This window comes from Lonchura striata, chromosome 16 (genome assembly GCF_046129695.1).
Source record: "Lonchura striata isolate bLonStr1 chromosome 16, bLonStr1.mat, whole genome shotgun sequence".
NCBI classification, from domain to species: domain Eukaryota; kingdom Metazoa; phylum Chordata; class Aves; order Passeriformes; family Estrildidae; genus Lonchura; species Lonchura striata.
In genome coordinates, this window is record NC_134618.1 from 2,497,711 (window position 1) to 2,509,938 (window position 12,228).

Here is a 12,228-nt window from a genome sequence, read left to right on the forward strand (position 1 = left end):
AAGGTGCTGTATGTGTCTCTGGTCACTCACATAATTATGGACTGTGGGACTCCTTCCTCCTGCCACAGCACTGGCCAGTGCTAGAGAACATGGATCTCCTCCTGTGCCTTGCTTCTTCTGGGATTCCCTAGTGGTGCTCAGCATCATATTTGATTCTGGCCTTTCTTACTTCAAAACTGGAGAAACTAATCCATTTTAGAGGGATCCTGGCTTCCTCACCCTTCCTTTCCTCCTCATTCCCTTCTAGGAGTCTGGGTTTCTTTTTCAACCACCACCATTCTATCACCCACCCAAGCCATTCACCTTCTCTGCTCTTTCCTGTTCCTCTTCTACAGGAATTTCCCCAGTGTTTCCTTCCTCCCTGCAGCTCTGTGCCAGGCTTTGGAGCCTCTCCTCCAGCCAAGGGCAGCAAGCCATGCTCTGGGCAGGGTTCTGGCAGCAGGCAGAGCTCCTGTGCCCCATCTGTCACCCCGAGGACACCTGGGGGTGTCTGTGTGTACAGGGAGTGTCATCCCTCTCTGCCCCTGCAAAGTGACTCATCCAGTGCCAGCTGCACTTTCATCTCCTGTGGGAAGACGGAGGAGGATTCACAAGTCTCTACTTCTGCTGTGAAAATTACACCCTAAGGTTGGTTACAGAAGGAGTGAGGAGGGAAGGAGGGAAGAATCCAGGCAGAGGAGCCTGTCAGCCCCACCAAGGGTGGAAGAGTCAGTGCCCAAAACTATGGACTCACCCATGCAGCCCATTGCACATTTGTGAGTTTATAGAAAACAACCCATAAAATCAGAAAAAGTTGCCTGAATTTGGCCTGTAAATGAAGAAGAGAAAATTCATCCAGCTGCCTTCCACACGAGTGTGAGAAATTTCCTGGTGGTGCCCCTGCCCCAGCCCTAGCCCTGTGCAGGGCTGTCCTGATCCTGCTTTGTCTTTCCAACCAGGAGCAAAGCCAGCATGGCTCTGTGACGTGCACCGGGCTCTGTGCAGGTGATTTCTTTTAAAGCATCTGTGGAGTTGAAGAGGTCCTTGGTTGGACATTGCTGCCCCTGCTGCTTGGAAACACTCTCAGGTGAGCGGTGGCAGTAGGAGCAGTTTGATACATGCACATTTCCTGCAGATGGGTGAGCACCCATGCTTTACCCCTGTGTTACTCCAAGCAGTGGTGGCTGTGAGGCTTGGTCCCAGGAGACACAGGGCTGCTACAGCAGGGTCACCTCAGTACTGCCGAGTCAAATACTCAAAGCCCTCGTGCATCAGAGCTGAGACGTGAAAATGGGAATTTTTCTAACCAGTTGGGACTTGTTTTTCTCACCTATTGCTTTTTCAAGGCCAGTCATTGCTCTTCAGCACCACTTAGAAACAGATACAGCTGTCATTCCACAAATGCTGCCAGGTTTTGATGGAAGCCAAGAGTCCTTTCCAATCCTCTGAGTGCAGGCTGGAGGTGTGGGGATGCTGCAGGGGGTACAACCAGCACGGGGGGCTGGAGCTGTGTTTAGGGGTGGCACCACATCACCAGTTTCCTGAGAAAAAGTTAGGGAAACGGCCCATCGCGAGGCTCATTCTTGGAGTATTTGCTTCCCACTGTCAGGAGCAGCTGAAATATTTTAGCTGATATTTTCCTCAAGGGTTCAGCTCGGGGTAAATTTAAGCCTTGTGGCAGCGTGCGCCGCGCGGGGCAGCTGCGGCGGGGCCGCGACCGTTCCCTGCGAGCTGCAGTCCCAGTTATCGGCAGGGACAGAGCAGGGACACACAGCCATGGCACGGGGCTTGGGCTGCAACAACACGGATTTATTCCTGGGCTCCCAGACAGGACTGAGGGGGTGAACAGAAGTTTTTATACAGCAGCTCAGGAGTAGGGGTGTAGGAAAGTGAACCGATGAGGATATGGTAGGAGAGGAGTATAAGGTGGGGTAAACAGCTTATGAGCCTATCAGGGAAAATGGGAGGAATAATACGAAGTAACAAATGGGGTGTCGAGGGCAACAAGACAGACACAGAACTCTCTGGAGAAAGGGGTAGGGATAGGGAGGATTGACAGCTTGGAAGGGAGGAGGTTAGGGAAGGGCTTGGGAAAATTGGCAACTGGGAAAGGGAGGGGACTAGGGAGGACAGGGGGCAAACATGGATTCAAAGCAAAACACACAAACACACCACAACATCTCCCCGTTTCTTTTAGAAAAGAGAGGAGAGTTCTGGGGTTCAAAACAAATTAATGAATCGATTATATGACATATCATATACATAATCTATCATATAACATATTTTAGCATAGGACAAATTATTACAGCAACAGAAAAGAATTCAAAAATAATCAGGAAAAAATGGACTACTCATGACCATAACACATGAGGTAATGATCTTCTTTGCATAAGGAACAAAATATAAAATATACAAAGTCATTATATATGGAATTAGGGTCAGGAGTAGGAACTACAGCAGAATTATCTTGAAGTAAGACTGGGCTTGAAGCATGAATCAGCGAGGAATCTGGAGGATCTGGATTTCTGGGGTTTCAAAGTGATTTTGGAGGTCACTCCTCCTGTAGGATGTGATCAGTGAATGGAGACGTGGTCTTGCTCATTTTATTTTATGTAATGGTGGGTATTAATTGGACAGAGTGACTCCTCCCTCTGTAATATATAACTTAACAAGCAGTTAATCTTGATACTTTTAAAGTATCAAGAATATAATGAACAATTTTTTAGTCAAGAAATTTAGTTGGAAACATGGGGAAATGGTTAAGCAAAAATCAACAAAGATCATGAAGTTTAAATAAGGTCTAAAGGTAAATTAATGAACTCTTTTTTCCAAAGCGTACTGTGAAAACTTTAGAATAATATGGAAATTAAAAGGAACACTTGGTAGGGTATAATTAAGGAAATGGATGGGGAACTTGGGCAGTCGCTCTTGAATAATTTTGTTCTTATATTAATTCAATTGTTTATTTTTATTTTTATTCGGATGATACTAGTTTTTTTTTTACTTTGGACAGTTTATTCCTATGTGACCTTTCCTTTTACAGGTGAAACAAATTTTTGACTTCGATGGGCAAACACTTGCCTCATGTCTCCTTTTTCTATACTTAAAACATGTTTTAAACTGTTCTTTTTGGTTCGTTTTTCATTTATCTCAACTGTGGAAACTTGTAGGTTAATGATCTGGAACGGTTTCCACAAAGGCTTTGAAGGGTCAAGGGCTTTGGGGAGTCTTCCAAAAATTAAATGCCAATTGAATTAGTAATTGATTCAGTTCATAAGAAGAAATCTGATTACTTTGGCGACTGCCACAAGTGTTATGGGGTATCGGTAAGGGGACGGACCTGGGTGCCGCCATCCTAGGGAGAGACAAAATGGAGGATTCCAGGTCTGGGTTCCAGCTCCACCTTCCTCCGAAGGAGGTCCCTCCATAAAAGAGGGTGATCTCCCAAGAAGGAGGGTCCCCTGGCGGGAGGCCCCATAGGCGATCGTCCCCCCAGAGGAGGAGCCAGAATAAGAAATGGGGATGGTCCAACCCCACCTTCCAACAAAGGGCACTGGCCTCCGACACACAATTCCTGTAGGGGCCTCTGCGGAAGGGGTGGGGCTGGTGGAAACTTGGGGCCGGAGAAGAAGGGTCAAGGCAGGAAAGGGGGTTCCAAGCAGCGTGGCCAGCGCCACCTTGGAAAGGAGTGCCGGGTGCACTGCAGTTCCCTCGAGAGCTCTGAACAGTGTCCGGCGGGGCGCTTGGGGTGCTGTGGCCAACACCATCCCCAAGGGAGGATAGGGTAGGGTTTTGGGAAGTCCAAGGGACAGAGGGTACAGGGAGCTTCACAGAAGCCACAGGGGAACCTACAGGGGAGGAGCTCGACGCCAGGGGCTTCTTGCATAATACTAGATTCTCCCCTATTCCTATAAACGTGCCATCGTTTGATGGAAAATTGCTGCCCTATTCTTGTCTTTTCTACTCTCTCAGCCCTCATGGGATACCCCAGCCTTTGGGGGAGAGCCCAGCTTTGGGTAAGAGAGAGACTAGAAAAGCACCCTCCTGATAAGTGGAGGGTACCCTCAGGGGATGCCCCAACCTTCTGGGGAAGAGTGAGGATCCAAGGGAGTGACAGTGAAGATCCCTTCGGATCAGGATGGTGCCCTGTGGTCTCTGCAATCTTGGCCACCAGCTTGTGGAGACTAAACCCACCGGCCGGGAAAATCCCTGCTTTGGCTCACTTACCCCCAGAGCACGGGTGGAGGCGTTTCTGGCCATTCACCCTGGGGATCCAAGGGAGTGACAGTGGTGATCCCCTCGGATCAGCTTCTTGTCAGGAGGTGCCGGTCCCGGAGTGGTTCTCCATAGGCAGTTCAGGTGCCAACTTCTGTGGTGGAATCACAATAAACTGGGGACTTTATCTTCTTTGGCTGGTCACTTCCAGGGACCTGGGTGTTCCTGCGCCACTGTCTGTCCCTGGTGCAAATGCCTTGCCCTGCAGGGATCTTGATGTTACCTCACCTCCTGTTCAGGGCCTTGGCTCAGCCTAATGAGACCCATTCAACAAGCCTCTCTCCTCGTCCTGGGATAAATCCACTGCCTCAAGGCACCTGGTAGCCTGGGGTAGAGAGCACCGGCGAGGATGAGAGAGAGTCCTGGAGCCTCAGATCTTCTGCTCGGCTCCTCTTGGAGTCCAAGGCAGAGCTCGCTGATGTTCTTCGTCATAGATGTTCTTTTCCCTTCTTCTTCAGTGAGGCGGGCGCCCCCACAGATTGGCCCATTTATTTTCAAAGACGAAGGTGGGAACCATCCTCTGCTCCCACTTGGAGCAGCGTGTGCCACGCGGGGCGGCTGCGGCGGGGCCGCGACCGTTCCCTGCGAGCTGCAGTCCCAGTTATCGGCAGGGACAGAGCAGGGACACACAGCCATGGCACGGGGCTTGGGCTGCAACAACACGGATTTATTCCTGGGCTCCCAGACAGGACTGAGGGGGTGAACAGAAGTTTTTATACAGCAGCTCAGGAGTAGGGGTGTAGGAAAGTGAACCGATGAGGATATGGTAGGAGAGGAGTATAAGGTGGGGTAAACAGCTTATGAGCCTATCAGGGAAAATGGGAGGAATAATACGAAGTAACAAATGGGGTGTCGAGGGCAACAAGACAGACACAGAACTCTCTGGAGAAAGGGGTAGGGATAGGGAGGATTGACAACTTGGAAGGGAGGAGGTTAGGGAACGGCTTGGGAAAATCGGCAACTGGGAAAGGGAGTGGATTAGGGAGGAGGACAGGGAGCAAACATGGATTCAAGGCAAAACACGCCACAACAAAGCCTGAACATTTTCAAGTTTTATATAGGTTCACAAAGCTGAAACTGGCTTGTGTTGGGAGGTATCAGCCTTCTGCCCTTGCTCAAAGAGCATTGACTCATGGAGTTCTGCTGCTTTTCCTGCCCTCTAATGAGCAATCAGGAGAGTAAATAACAAAACTCGGTTTGCAGAGCACCGTGTGCTGCAGAACACCATGTGTCTGCCTTAGCTGGAGTTACTTTCCCACTATAGCACTATTTTGTGCTATCTCTGTGCAGAGCCAGAGCCCCTGTGCACAGATCTCTGGTGTCTGCAGCTGCCTGCCTCTGGGCATACCATGGGAATTTTGGGAATTCAGCTGATACCTGATCAACTTCCACTTTTGTTATTTCCAAATGTTATTGAAGAAACTGGGAGCAAGAAGAAATGCCAGGAATCTTGCAGACACAGCCCCTCTATTTTGGTGCTCACAGGTTGCACACAGCTTTCCAGGCCAAACTGGAAGAGGGGCAAAGTCTGATCCAAACCAGCTTTATTCTTTCCCAGACTGGCAGGACTTCCCTGGGGATGCTGTAGGCAAGAGCAGTGGCCACAGGAAAAGGGAGGCTAATACATCCCCTGTGCAGACTAATGCCTTAACCTCCCCTTTCTTGAGTCAGTCCCATCAGCTCCTCTGGTTCTCCATCTCAGCTTCCACAGAGCCTCCCTCTCGCTGCCCAGCTCTGCTTCTCCTGCAGTGTGAATTTTCTTCCTTGTTTTTGGCTTCCTCTCAGTTGATGCAGACACACAGCTGGGCCCCATAAGCTCAGCGGAAGCTCTGACCTGGGAAAGGCTCCAGGTCTTCAGGTTTGCTGCAATAGCTCATTCCTTTCCTTTCCCCTTCAGGAAGACCAATTAAAAGATAAAAACAGTACAGGAGAAGCCAGAGATGGGAATTGCTTGTACCCTCTCCAGTCTTGGTGCCTCTTTGATCCACTCATGGTAAAGATAGCACGAAAAGTTTTTGCCCTCAAAAAAAAAGTCTCTGCTGATGTTCAGAGCTGGGCAGGATGATTTTGTGCTTAACTTTCTCCAGGCTGTTTGTGTCCCCCTCCTCCCTGCCCAGGAGCACTGGGTGGCATCACTGGGCTTTGCCACATTCTGCACGTGTGTGGTTCTGTGCTGGAGCAGTGCAGAGCCAACATCACCTACCTGTGCTCAATGCTGATGTTTAAAAATGGTTAATCTTGATGGTCAGGATGTGGGTGGGCACTGCAGGGAAAGAAAGCAGTGCCTGGGGGCCCTGGTGGGTACGGTGCAAGCCCCCGCAGCCCAGCCCTCCTTCCCGGGAGAGCTTTCTGTGGCTCTGCTGATCCCCTCCCGTTCTCAGCCTTTCAGCATCCTGCCCCCCTGGATCTCACCCTGCTGCTGCCCTGCCTGTTCAGCAACCATCTCGAATCCCAAATCTTGCCTCAGCTCCAGCCCCATTCCTGCCAGGTCCCGTGGTTGCTCAGGCTCTGTTCCCCCCAGCTGCCACCAGCATGACCAGTCCATGGGTTCCCAGTGAGGCCCCCCCAGGCCTTGTGCCAGGGAACAAAGCTGGAGAGGGTGACACCGGGAGAAAAAGAACTTGGAGGGAGGTGATGGTGTTGGCATTGCCCGCGGAGGAGGCTCAGGGCTCGGGGGCGCGGCTGGAAGCCCCGCTGCCCGTTCCCTCGGGATCGCCCTGCTCCGGGGCTGCGGCAGGGCACGGGGCAGCCGGGACAGCGTCCCCGCCCCAGCGCTGCCTGGCCAGGGTCCGCGCTGGCCAAAACACACGCGAGCCGGACAAACACATGCCAGGAGCGATCCCGGCCGGGCTGCTCCCAGCCCCAAACAGTTAACAGCGGCGAGGCTGGGCCGGTCCTCCCACCGCCGTGAGATCACCGCTGCCGCCGCCAATCCCCGCTGCAATCCTCCTCCAGCCTCGCTCAGTCCGGCAGCGGAGGAGCCGGGAGCCAAAGCTGCGAGTGCGAGCGGCGGCGGCGAGAGCCCGGCCCGTCTGCACCGTGAGCAGCCGGACAAAGTGACCATGTAGGATCCGGATCTTCCCTCCATCGCCGGCACAGCGACTCTCGTCCGTCCAAGACGCGCCTTGCGCTGCTCCTTCCTGGGTTTTCTTGCCAACATGATGGGCTGCAAGTCCAACTCACTCACTTGCCTGCAGGGAGGTAAACCAGGGCTGCCGCTGGCCACAGCCACTGATTCCACGGCCACACTCAACAAACTGGCCCTGGCCACGGGCGGGACCGAGAAATCCTGGTACCGCTGCATCTTCCCCTTCGGCATCGTCTCCGTGGTCATCGGCGTCGCAGCGACGTGCATCACCTTCACCATCAATGGCCCCCAAATGGACATCGCTAAGGTGGTCTCGGTGGCCACCTTGATCTTCGGGGTGGGCCTGCTGGTGGCTGCCTATGTATGCTGGCGGGCCAAGCGGGAGCGGCAGCGCAAGCGGCAGCGCCAGGAGCCCGTCGCCCTGGAGCAGGGAGCCCTATGACCCGGGCTGGGTGCACAGGCTCAGCTCCACCCGGAGCCCCCTGCTCACACACCCCCCTCCGCCAGCAGACGGGTGACAGCACCGGCTTTGTCGCATCCGAGGAGGTCCGGACCCTGCCCGAGGTCAGCTTGCCGTCATTCTCCACCCCGCCCGCGCCAGCGTCCGGCCGTCCCCGCTCCCGGCATGGGGTAGGGGCAGTCCAGCCACGCGAGAAGCTCCCTCCTGTCTGCCTGCCTAGGACCAGCACGGAAAGAGCCCGGAGAGTGGCCAAGGAGGCGGCAGAGTGAGCAAGGAGCAAGTCACCAGACACCAGACCCGCTGTCCCTGCTGTGCACCGCCGGGGATCCGCAGGGAGCGCAGGGCGCTGCTCTGTGCCGGGGAAACCGAGGCAGCCCGGCAACCTCTGCTGGGTGTTGGACGAGTCCAGCATCACTTCTGTCCTCTTGCGGCTTTTCCCTGTGGCGAGGACCCGTGTGGCGCAGGACAGAAGGAGTTTAGGAGATTGCGTGCGGGGAGCAGCCGGGGAGCTGCGTGGCAGGATGAGCGTGGGGGTGCGGGACGCAGCGAACAGCGATGCGTGAGCAGGGCCGGCCTGGCAGGGAGCCCCGGGACAGCGACGGCGACAAGGGCAGGTCGGGAGCGGAGCCTGCCGGGGGGCAGCGGATCTTGGTAGCGGCAGGGGGGAAACGGGGAATGGAGGGGCCCAGCCTCGAGCAGGCGGCTGCTCTTAGGGGGTTGCTGGTCGTGGAGGAGAAGTCGGGCTCTCTCCGTGCCCTCGCGGGTGACCCAGCCCGTGGTGCCCCGGGCTCGTGTGCCTGGGATGCCCAGGGATGGGGTGTTCGTGCTGTGAGCTCGCAGCAGCATCCCCCGACTGTGGGAGTCTGACAGCAATGCTGTTGTGGAGAAGGAGCTGGAGGTTCATCCAAAAGGAGCAAATACACTTTTAACAGTTTTTTTTCTTTTTTTTTTTTCTTTTTTTTTAAGAAGTCCATGCTCTCATCAAGTCATTACACTAAAAATGAGTGTGAGACCTGGGCACGGGAATCCTCTGTGGCTGCTCCTGTGCCCGGCCGCGGGGGCTGCGGCAGAGCCGGGCTGCTGCCCTGCCCCAGCTGGCCCCGCACCCGCAGGGCCTCCCAAAAGCATCGCCCCTGCTCGGGCCGTGCCGGAGCTGCAGAGGGCAGCTGGAGCCGTCCCCGCACCGCACAGCCCAGCCCAGCCCAGCCCGGCAGCCGAGCCGAGAGCGAGCGAAGCAAAGCCGAGCTTGTGCCTGGGGAGCCGGGCACTGCCGCCTGTGCCATGCCACACGCAGCCCTCCCTGCCCGCAGCTCTCATCCCCGTTGTCTTCATCGTTCTGTGGTGTTCCACAGCCCCGGGAGCTGCTGCTTGTCACAGCAGCCGTGCTCTGAGCCACCACTCTCAGGAGAGTGGGATACCAGGGCACCAGGGCTTGGAGTCCCAGCGCTACAAATCCAGAGTCAAATACCCACAGAGTTTGGAAAGCTTGGACACATTTTCAGCTTCAGATCTGATCAAAGCTTTACTTTTTGGGGGACAGCGTCCCAGAGCCCCGCTCTGTGGCAGGCGATGAGTTTAGCAGACATTGAGCCCAGACTATTCTTTCTAAGCCTGGTCATTGTTTTGAGGTGTTTAAATAGTTCGTGGTTTCAGCCTCTCAGGGTCAGCAAACCAGGGGTTACAGCCACAGGAGCTCAAGGGTGGGTGTGTGGTGTGATGGATGTTCAGTGATAAGTTCATGTATTGAGGGTTTGAGATGCCAGCTCAATTTTATTATTATTTTTTTTATTTAATTCTCCTTGCTATAATACTTTAGCAAACACATTTGTGGCTGCCTGTAAACCCCTCTGCTCTCACCTTGCCCATCACCACCACCAGGACCGGGAGTGCTGCTCCTAATCCTGCCCAGACTGATCTCACTTTTCAAGTGCTCAGCACTTCTTCCCCCCATTCCAAAGCAAACCCATCTAAACAGGATGTTGGGATGGGTGTCCAGGTGCACCTGGAAAGCCTTGGAGGCAGCCCAAAATGTCTTGCGTCAGGCCCTATTACATCTCACCCTTCTTTGATCTTGAAATCCAGTTCTCCAGAGCCAAATCATCTCTCCTGCTCCCAGTGAGCTCCCTCAAGGTGGCTCGCAGCAGGACCTGGAGCAGTGGAGCCCATCCCAGAGACAGTTTGGATGAGCTGGAATGCCAGTCCTGCACAGGCCAACATTTTGTTTAGTTTCTGTTAAAAGCTTTAAAGGATTTGAGTTCCACCATGAGAGACACAGCCACAACCACCCCTCCTCTGAGGGTTTACTTCCATGGAGAGACTCTGGCAGATCCCCCACGGACTGCACTGGTTGGGAGCAAGTCCTGGGGAATTTCAGCCCCTTACACAGCCCTGAATGGGGGTTGTGGCTGCAAGAAGAGATGGTGGGAAAGTTACACCCAGGTCACAAAGAACTTGGAAGGAAGAAGATGAAAGGAGTCACATAGTCAGTCTGGACTCATAGAGCACCTGGGGATCCAGAATTTGCCACAAGCTGGAAGCAGTGGTTCTGTGTTTGCTGGCAAACAGTGCCATCATTGCACCCTCCTCCTCCTCAAGTGGCATCTGGTGCCACTGGTGGTATCGCAGATGTGTGGGAGCTGCCTGGCCATAGCTGTTCCCTTCCCTGTGCAAGCTGGAGAGGCTCCAGAGGACACCCCACTGCAGCATCCCACCTGGGCATCCCACCTGGGCATCCCACCTGGGCATCCCAGCCAGCCTGCACACTGGCACTGCGCTGGGGTCCTGGGTGCACACTGCAGCAGTCACCTCTGCTCCAGGTGCCTCAGCCCCACCTCACAGCAGAGCCCAAGGGCAGCTGTCCTGCCCCAGCACTGTTTTGGGGAATGGGGCTCACTGGGAGCCTGTGAATGGTGTCCAGACCCAGCAGCTGAGCTGGTGCCAGGGAGCTGTTGGTGCACAGACAGATCTGTCTGCCCCAGAACAGGAAGGTGCCCTGGGGCTGCCTTACCACAGTCTGGGGCTTAGAGACACCTTTCACCCTTTCCAGGGGAACCAAAGCAAAAGTTAATAAACCTGTCAATCTCACTCAACCACCAGTTTGCATCTCCTTTGCCTGGAGCTGCAGCCAGGCCCAGCTGTGCTGCCTCACTGCCCAGAGACCTGCACCCTCCAGAGGCTTCCGTGCCCCTGGCAGGAGTTCATGAGGGAGGAAAGATGGCTCAAAGGCTGTGCAAGGCACCTTCTTCCCAAAGTCATGCTTCAAGATAACCTGCATTGCACCAACAGCCCCCATCAGGGGCTGCTCTTCCAGCGCAGGGAGAACATTCCCTAGGCTAGGGACACTCACCCCCTGTGAGAGCCTCCCCAAGGCTTTCTGCACATACCAACCCATCCCAGCAATGTATTCAGCTGCTGAGACAGCCCTGGGTGCTGTCTGACAGATCCACCCCAGTCCCCTTTCAACTCTGAACAGGATTCAAGGGAAAATGCAAGTTTTTTGGCACCAAAGGGAAGGGTTAAGAATTGTTGCTGTCAGATTGAGAGCAGTTGCAAAAGGGAAACATAAAAATAAAAATATGCATCCCTAAAATAAACCTGACATTCATTTCTTATCTTGGCTGACACGTGGGGCTGCTCCCACTGCCTGGGTTTGGCTGCTGAGGGTGGAGCTCCCACGGAGCCCAGCTGTCCTCGGGGTATCTCCAGTCCTCAGCAGGACCATGGGCACCCCCATTCCCACTTCTTTTATGAAGACTAAAGCCATAAGCCTTTCAGAAGAGCAGTGACAGAGGGACAGCTGGAGAGGGACTGTTTTTCCTGGCAGCTTCAGGATAGCAGCAGGGCTGTTGGAAGAATGGAGGCACCACGTCACATGGGGTGAGGTGGCTGGTGACAGGGGTGCCTGTAGGTCTCCTCGTGACAGGGACATTCCCTGCTCTGCCCTCTCTGCTCTCCCACTGCCATGGCTGGTGTGGCAGGGGAGGGCTTGCCCAGGGGACAGGATTTTGGGCATGCACCTGAGGTCACACACATCATCAGCTGCAGCTATGCCGTGTTCCCAGGCGAGGGGAGGTGCTGGGGACCAGCTGTGGCCAGTGGAAGAAGTGACCCAAGCCCTGCACAATCCTGTGCTGTGCTGCACCTGGGCCCCCTAAAAACACGTGTTTCACCTTCCTACACAAGCCCATACAGGCTAAAAACCACACTTAGTTTTGCTGCTTTTCCAGGTGTCAGCTGAGTCTGGAAATTCCCGGGAAAGAGGAGCAAAGAGGCCCCGGACAGCTCACAGCACTAGTGCAGGTCTCCTTACCCAGCCAGAAGCAGAGAAGATGGTGCAGCCTGGGACATCCATCCCTACCAAAAAATCACCATTCCCTGCACTTCAAAAACACATTCATGTGCCCAGGGAGGTGTGGGAACAGCCAAG